This window comes from Gekko japonicus, unplaced genomic scaffold (genome assembly GCF_001447785.1).
Source record: "Gekko japonicus isolate JY-2015 unplaced genomic scaffold, Gekko_japonicus_V1.1 scaffold1272, whole genome shotgun sequence".
NCBI classification, from domain to species: domain Eukaryota; kingdom Metazoa; phylum Chordata; class Lepidosauria; order Squamata; family Gekkonidae; genus Gekko; species Gekko japonicus.
Window position 1 is genome coordinate 80,195 of NW_015172042.1, and position 7,660 is coordinate 87,854.

Below are 7,660 nucleotides of genomic sequence, written 5' to 3' on the forward strand. Positions count from 1 at the left end.
GCCACCGAAAATGCCCCAGCCCTAGTCACAGCAAGTTTGGCTTCTCTCGGGCCTGGAATCTCCAGGAGATGTTGCCCTCCCGGCCGAAGTGCCCTTGGGGGAACATATGGAGAAAGGCGGTCCCTCAGGTAGGCTGGACCCTGGCCATTTAGGGCTTTAAAGGTCAAAACCAGCACTTTGAAGCGAATCCGGTATGCTATCGGCAGCCAGTGCAGCGCTTTCAGCTCAGGCTCAGTGTGGTCCCTCCTCGAGAGGCCCATCAACAGCCTGGCTGCAGCATTCTGCACTAGCTGCAGCCTCCGAATTTGCGACAAAGGCAGCCCCATGTAGAGAGCGTTACAGTAGTCTAGCCTTGAGGTAACCGTCGCATGGATCACTGTGGCCAGGTCCTCACGGCTGAGATAGGGGACCAACTGCCGAGCCAGCCGAAGATGGTAAAAGGCCGCCCTGGCAGTGGTTGCCACCTGGGCCTCCATCGTTAATGAAGAGTCCAGGCGCACCCCCAAACTCCTAACCTCCGACGATGGCACCAAAGGCGCCCCATTGAAGGTCGGGAGAGGGAGCCCCAGTCCCACGCCGGTCCGACTCAGGCCCAGGACCTCTGTCTTTTCCGGGTTTAGTTTCAACCGGCTCAGCCTGAGCCAACCAGCCACAGCCTGTAACGCCCGATGAAGGTCATCAGGAGTAGAGCCCGACCGGCCGCCCAACATCAGATAGAGCTGGGTGTCATCAGCATACTGATGACAGCCCAGCCCACACCTCCGAGTAATCTGGGCAAGGGGGCGCATGTAGATGTTAAACAACATCAGGGACAACACGGCCCCCTGCGGCACCCCACACTCCAGGGGGTGCCTCCGGGACCGCTGATCCCCTATCGCCACCCTTTGTCCCCGACCCTGGAGAAAAGAGGCAAACCATTGTAAGGCTAGCCCCTGAATCCCCACGTCGGCGAGGCGGTGGGTCAGCAGCTGGTGGTCGACCATATCGAATGCAGCATGGAGTTTCATGATATAATTGAAAATGGTGAACAATTTATATAAATTGAATCTTAGATTAAATGAATGAGCAGAAACCACAATAGTGTTCATATTCCTAATCAAAATACTATATTCTATGTTTTAAATGAAATTGTTTTCTTAAAACATTCAATTTGTGCAGGACATTATAAGTAGAAAAAGTGCTAAAGGGATTTACCATCTTTTATTCTGGATTATTGTTTTGGTACTAGTTCTAAGCATGTATGGGGGAAAGTGGTGGGAATCCCTATAAGAGAACCAGTCTGCTCAAAACTATTCGCAAAGTTTCCTACTTCATCTCAGTGTAGCAGTTTTAAAAAAATAATTATAAAATGCTACATTCTTGCTACTTCCCTCCACACAAATTTAGAAAAATATATTAAAATACAGAAGTTAGATGCTGGAGATATGGCTATTACAAAGCTGTTTCTATTTATATGTGTTATAAGAACTGTCAAAAATATCTGCCTTTTTGAAAGTTGGTTATTTTTGACATTTGCAGCAATCCTATACACACTTATTTGGGCATTTCTAACAGAAAATGTTGTTTGGTATTATTCATACACTTTTTGATTGATTATTAGTTTTGTGTAGGTTGTATATGTTTTATTGTTTTAATCTGAAATTCAAAATGCTTAAATCCACAAAAATATTGTTATTTTAAACTTTTTGGTGAAGTATAAGTTATTTTTTACTGGGCTAGTAAGCAAATATTCAAGTTATGAAAATGGGCATCAAGAAAAAAGGGAACTAGCACAATATATTTTCTAACGTTGCATTTTGGCATGCATGAATTTTTGCTTCCTGCTCTAAGACTTTTCATTAGTTCACCAATGCAGGTATGGTTTTACCAAAGTATGTTAAATTACACATACTCGAATCGTTCAGAGACTTTTGCTTTTTTTCTGAAAAGTTATGGAGTCTTAACAAAATGCTTGGGAATCCATGATGGGTCAAAAGGTTAACTGAATTTCTTTTAAAATGGCTTTATAGCACTTACCAAAGTTTCACCTATGAATTGTAATTTCCTTTTAAATTGCTGAGTTTTTTGGCACTGAGCAATGTCTTTCAACTGAAATGTTAGGGTCTTGTGATGGTATAAGGTAATTGTTCTCATTAATTTTGAAAAACATGAGAGGCTGGAGCAACTTTAAAAAAAAACCCTCATGGCTTTCCTGCTGTTAACCATAATGCAGCTGGTGTGTTTTGTTTGGACTCTGATACAATATGTACATCCGGATTTTTAAACAAAGAATTTCTAATGTTACAGGAAAGTTTGTTAGGGTAAATTAAAATAACAGAATCCGTAAACATTTGAGAGAATGTTTTAATTTACCTGAGCATATGATATAGTATATAAAGTTTAATATTTTATTTTCTCAAAATATTGCGGGGTGGTCAGTTAAGCTGCTGAGGAAAAACAGGATGAGTATTAAGAGTAGGTTTGTCAACTTTGGGTTGGGAAATCCCTGGAGATTTGGAATCTAGCATCCCTATTTCTACTTTTCAGCAAATAAAGATTTAGACTCATATTGTATGGATACTTTATCTAATAACCAGGCCAGTAACACACAAGGTAGGGCTTTCTTTTAACACAGGCATGCAGAAATATATGACTTTTTAGATTAATCAAAAGAAAAGAAATTAGAAACTTAAATGGCCACAGTGTGGTGTAGTGATTAGCGTGTCAGACTAGAATCTAGGAGAGTCCATGTTCAAATCCCCACTCTGCCATACAGCTTGCTTAGTGACTGTCGGGCAGTCACATACTCTTAGCCTAACCTTTCTCACACGGTTGTTGTGAGAATAAAATGGAGGGGAACAGAAAGATGTAAGATCCCCACTGGGGAGAAAGGTAGTTTATAACTGAAATAAATAAATGAGAAGTACTGAATATGCTTCAGGGGGCAATCTTGTGGCTGTCTCTGCCTCCTGTGACAGCCATTTTGTAGCTGTAACCACCACACTGTATCAGAATTCCAGTGGTGCTTTGCAGGCTCACAAAGGTATAGCATGGAGAGGAGGAAGTAAAATACTACTGTCCTAGTTCAAGGCCATTTTATCTCACACTTTCAAAGCAGGTGTGTGAGATAAAATGGGCTCCTCAGGTGATCTTGGGTGGCTGAAGGGAAGGCTATAGGGTTGCCAAGTCTGGGTTGGAAAATACCTGGAGACTTTGGGGGTGGAGCCAGGAGAGGGTGTGGTTTGGGGAGGGGAGGGGCCTCCGCATAGTACAATGCCATAGAGTCCACCCTTCAAAGCAGCCATTTTCTCCAGGGGAGCTGATCTCTGTCGGCTGGGGATCAGTGGTAAAAGCGGGAGATCCCCAGGCCCCACCTGGAGGCTGGCAACCCTAGAAGGCTAGAAAGCGAACATGGAGATGCACATAAGCTATTTGTGTGTGTGTGTGTGTGTGTTTATCCTGTTCTCTAGTTTAAAACTCCTGAGGAAGCTACATGAGCATATCTAATTCTCAGTGTGGCCTAATATGTGGATATTTAATCTGGAGATTGGAGCCATACAAAACCAATCTTCCTACAAACCTGAAAAAGCCCCAGATTTGCAGGGGGGGAAATCTTAAATCTTTAAAAAAATACATTGGGGGTTAACCCTCCCCTGCAAATAATAGAAGCAGTGCCTGTAGCTTAAAAGAAAAAATGCCCTCTCAGTGGCCATTGTGGGGATTGCTGGGACAACACAAGAGTATTGCCAGCCTTCAGGCTTTAGTTTCTCTCAGTAAAAGGGAGGGGGAGGTACAGGGCCCATCTGGTACTGTTTTAGCCTTTGATAGATGACTCATCAGGGCCAGGCCTGGTAGCAACCACTGGGGTTGCAAGGTGCCTTCCTCCTGCTGGCAGGGGGATTTGGGGGGGGGCATTCCAAGGTGGGCAGGGGCAGCATTGACATGCTGACATCACTTCCAGAAGTGACATCATTGTTGTTGGGATGACACTCTACTTTTGGGATAAAATTCTATGGTAAAAAGGGTACAAACCATAGAGTTTTGCCCTAAAAGTAAAGTACAGCCCCCAATGTCTCTGACATGATGACATCACTTCCAGAAGTGATGTCAGTGTGTCAGCAGTGTCACACAGGGATGTCTGGGGGGCGCGGTTTCCCTTGCCAGCCAGCTGGCTGGTGGCGAGCCAAAGCCCACAAAAGCAGGGGATCCTCCACCTCACCTGGAGACTGGCAAGCCTAGCAACCACCAAGTGACTTACTACCACTTGACTTGCATGGATTACCCAAGCATGGCTGCTTTCTACTGTTCAACAACCACCACCACACAAAAGAGTTTCAGACTACAATCTGGAATCCCAGGTTTGAATCATCACTCTGCTGTGGAAGCTCACTTGATGACCCCCTGGGCCAGTTACAAATTCTCACCTTCACCTATTTCACATAGTTGTTGTGAGGATAAAAATGAGGAGAGAACAATGTAAACCACTTTGGGTCCCCATGTAAAAGAATAAAAAGGTATAAATGAAGATGGGGCGGGTAATCAGTAGGTTGTTTGGTGGGTGGGAAGGAGAGAAGGAAGCAAGGGGAAATGAGGACTGCCAGAAGGAGGGGAAAAGGAAATACTGCTGGAATAAGACACAGGGGGAAGTGTGGGTTCCCAATGATGCAACTGGGCCTAGCCCAGCAGCTGGCACTGTACAACTCAGCTAGTTTTCCCAGGTAGATTCTGTTGGGGGATGGATGGAGGGAAAGCTGAAAATGGGAGAGGCAGATAATGATAGATTTGCTGGTGGGTGGGGAAGAAAGGAGGAAGTAGAAACTGCTGAAGCTGTGGGGACTATCAGTGGAGAAAAAGAGGAAGGTAGTGGGTGAGGGGAAAGCAAGGTTCCCCTCAATTCTTTGTAATACCCCCACTTGTACTCTCTTAAAAGTAACTAAGAAATAAATAAATATTCAGAAGTTCATAGAGAGTACTGTCATTATTTCAGAGCTCCTAGAAAAATCATAAATGTATTCCTCCTAACATCCCATTAGTAGAGAAGGCACTTATTCTATCCCCCACTCAACTGTCATTGCAGTTTGAACCCCTTTATAGTAAAAGCCACAGCTTCTCTTTTAATTTCAAAGACGACTATCTGTTCCTGGAAATCAGTGCTGAAGGCTATCAAAGGAACCCCACTGAAATCCTGTGTTCACCAATTTGGAAGCTATGACATCATCATCACTTAATTTTCTGAATTCACTTATATTTCCAAGCTGCCATTTAATTCTCCCTCTCATTGTTCTCTCAACCACCTCCTGCATTCAAGATTTCTGGCACCGTAATGGAATTCTTCCATGAGCTTATTAATTGAAAGGAATTTTTGCGAGACCAAAAATGTCAGGAAGCTGAGGGAGAAATGTTCCTCTAAAGTTAGTCTTGATCTAGAGCACTGAGAATCTTTCACACTGTGCCTGTGAGGAATTTAACAAGGGTGCAATAGTTTTATATCCTTTTCTATAGAATTCTTAGTATTTTCAGCCTAGTCTGCAGTGAAATGTGGATGCTTCTTCCCCAGTTGCTCCTTTCCCTTTGCCCCTTGAACCTCTACTGCTTTTCTTCCCATTGTCCTGAAGACTTTGTTGATCCTGTTTTCCTGGAGTGGCAAATAATAACAATAACCTTAGTTGCAAATGACGGGTTGAGACACTGAGCAGAGATAATGAGGAATTGGCCGTATGAGGCAAAGCCAGGAGAATTGACAGCCAGCTGAGCAGCCAAAAGGGGATGCAATTTTTTTTTCAAAAATGCAACAGTATCAGTGAAATATGCAGGGAAAGACAAGCTTGACTCACATTAAAAGGGAAGAGAGAAGAGGGGAAAGTGAGGAGTAAGGGCAAAAAAGCAATTTAAATCCAGCCATTACCTATGGCACCATAAAGAAAACAAAATGCACATGGGAAAATAAAGAGGGAGAAGCTAAAGACATAGGAGAAATGGGGTAATGGAGAGGGTGGGATTCACCAAGGAGGAATCAGAGATGATTTTCACAAAGGAAACCAGTACACATAGAGGGAAGAAAATGACTTTTCATTTGACTATACCTATATTAATCTATTGGTTAGAGAACAGACACTGATACTCAAGCAAACTGGTATGACTAGATATGATTTTGAAATTCTCGTCTCTGCTATTTTGATTCAAAAATCCCCATTTCAGTTTTGCTTCTCCCTTATCTGAATAAAACCTATTTCTTCTCTCTTCTGTTTCATTACTCTAAAAGTAGTGTAAAATGTGCAGATTTTCAATCCTACTTGAGTGTCAGTAAATCACCGTTATATCCCATACATATATTATACATAAAAATGACGTTATACTTACAGATACTATATACAGTACATGCAAAAATATAGACCTACAATACAAACAACACTATCAAATCAAAATCAGAAAGTGGAATACTGAAACCATTAGCAAAAATATAAACCAATATGGGGGGAGATATAATAGGAAATATTCACTCATCCCTAGCTACAAGTTCTACAACCAGACTGAGGGATCTAATTTGCAGTGGGCTAGCGCTGCTGACACAGAGCAAGCTCCTGGGGCTTATGCAGGGTTCAAAGCAATGTTACTGCTAATCTTATCATATCATGTGCTTCCTGCTTTCAGAGATAACATGTACCTCTCAACCCCTCTTCTTGCCCTGTCTGAACCTTGGCCACAGGAGATGCTGAAAGGGCTATAGTTCCATGGGTGTGTAAAATGATGTCAGTCCTGTTTCCAAAGAGGCTAAACCTCAGCAGTACTTCCCAAATTAGCATTTCTTCATTTATGTTATTTTCAGCTTTCCCCCAACAACCAATTTAAATAAATCAAAATGCAACATGGTCGTAGCTAGGACTGACAAGCCTGGCAACTGGTGGGAGCTTGAGGAGCAGAGACATGGTGGGAGTGCCGGCAGCACATGCACCATAATGTCACTTCAGGGGGGAAAGACATTGCTCTATGTTAAAACCATAGAGCTTCTGACAATTCCTAGAGCTCAGTGACATCACTTCCAGTTTTCCCCCAGGAGTTATGTCACACTGCATGTGATGCCTAAGAGTCCCCTCCCCCTTCTTCTGCTGTTCTGAGTGGCAACAACAGCGTCAAGGAATGCCAGCAGGAGTACTCCCACCATAAGAAGGAAGTGTGAACCCTAATCATAATACTGATAGCAGAACCAAAACCAAAAACGAAACAAGCAAAAAAATCAGAGCATGCTATAAACGAGCGTAAGTCAAACATTCTAACAGTATAAGGAATCAAACAGTCTAACTGTATCATAATACTGATAGCAGAACCAAAACCAAAAACAAACAAGCAAAAAATCAGAGCATGCTATAAAACAGCGTAAGTCAAACATTCTAACTGTATAAGGAAGACACTCTAACAGTGAAATCCTAAGCAGAGTTACACCCCTCTAAGCCTATTGACTTCAGTGTCAAGTTTCAACAGCATAATTTGGGTCCAGCTGCAAAAACACACAAATTGGGGTGCAGGGGATATAAGATTATTTTTAATGTCAACAGAAGACCTGGGGAAACAAAAATGTTTTCACCTAGTGTCTAAAGAACATAACATAAGAACATAAGAGACGCCAATGTTGGATCAGGCCCAAGGCCCACCCAGTCCAACACTCTGTCACACAGTGGCCAAA

General features: G+C 42.8%; 1 protein-coding gene across 1 annotated transcript in view; it reads left to right on the plus strand.

The window, feature by feature from the left end:
- Positions 1-7,660, plus strand: part of LOC107118366 (limbic system-associated membrane protein-like) — a 211,174-nt gene that overhangs the window by 60,772 nt on the left and 142,742 nt on the right. The gene's annotated exons all lie outside the window — the stretch shown is intronic.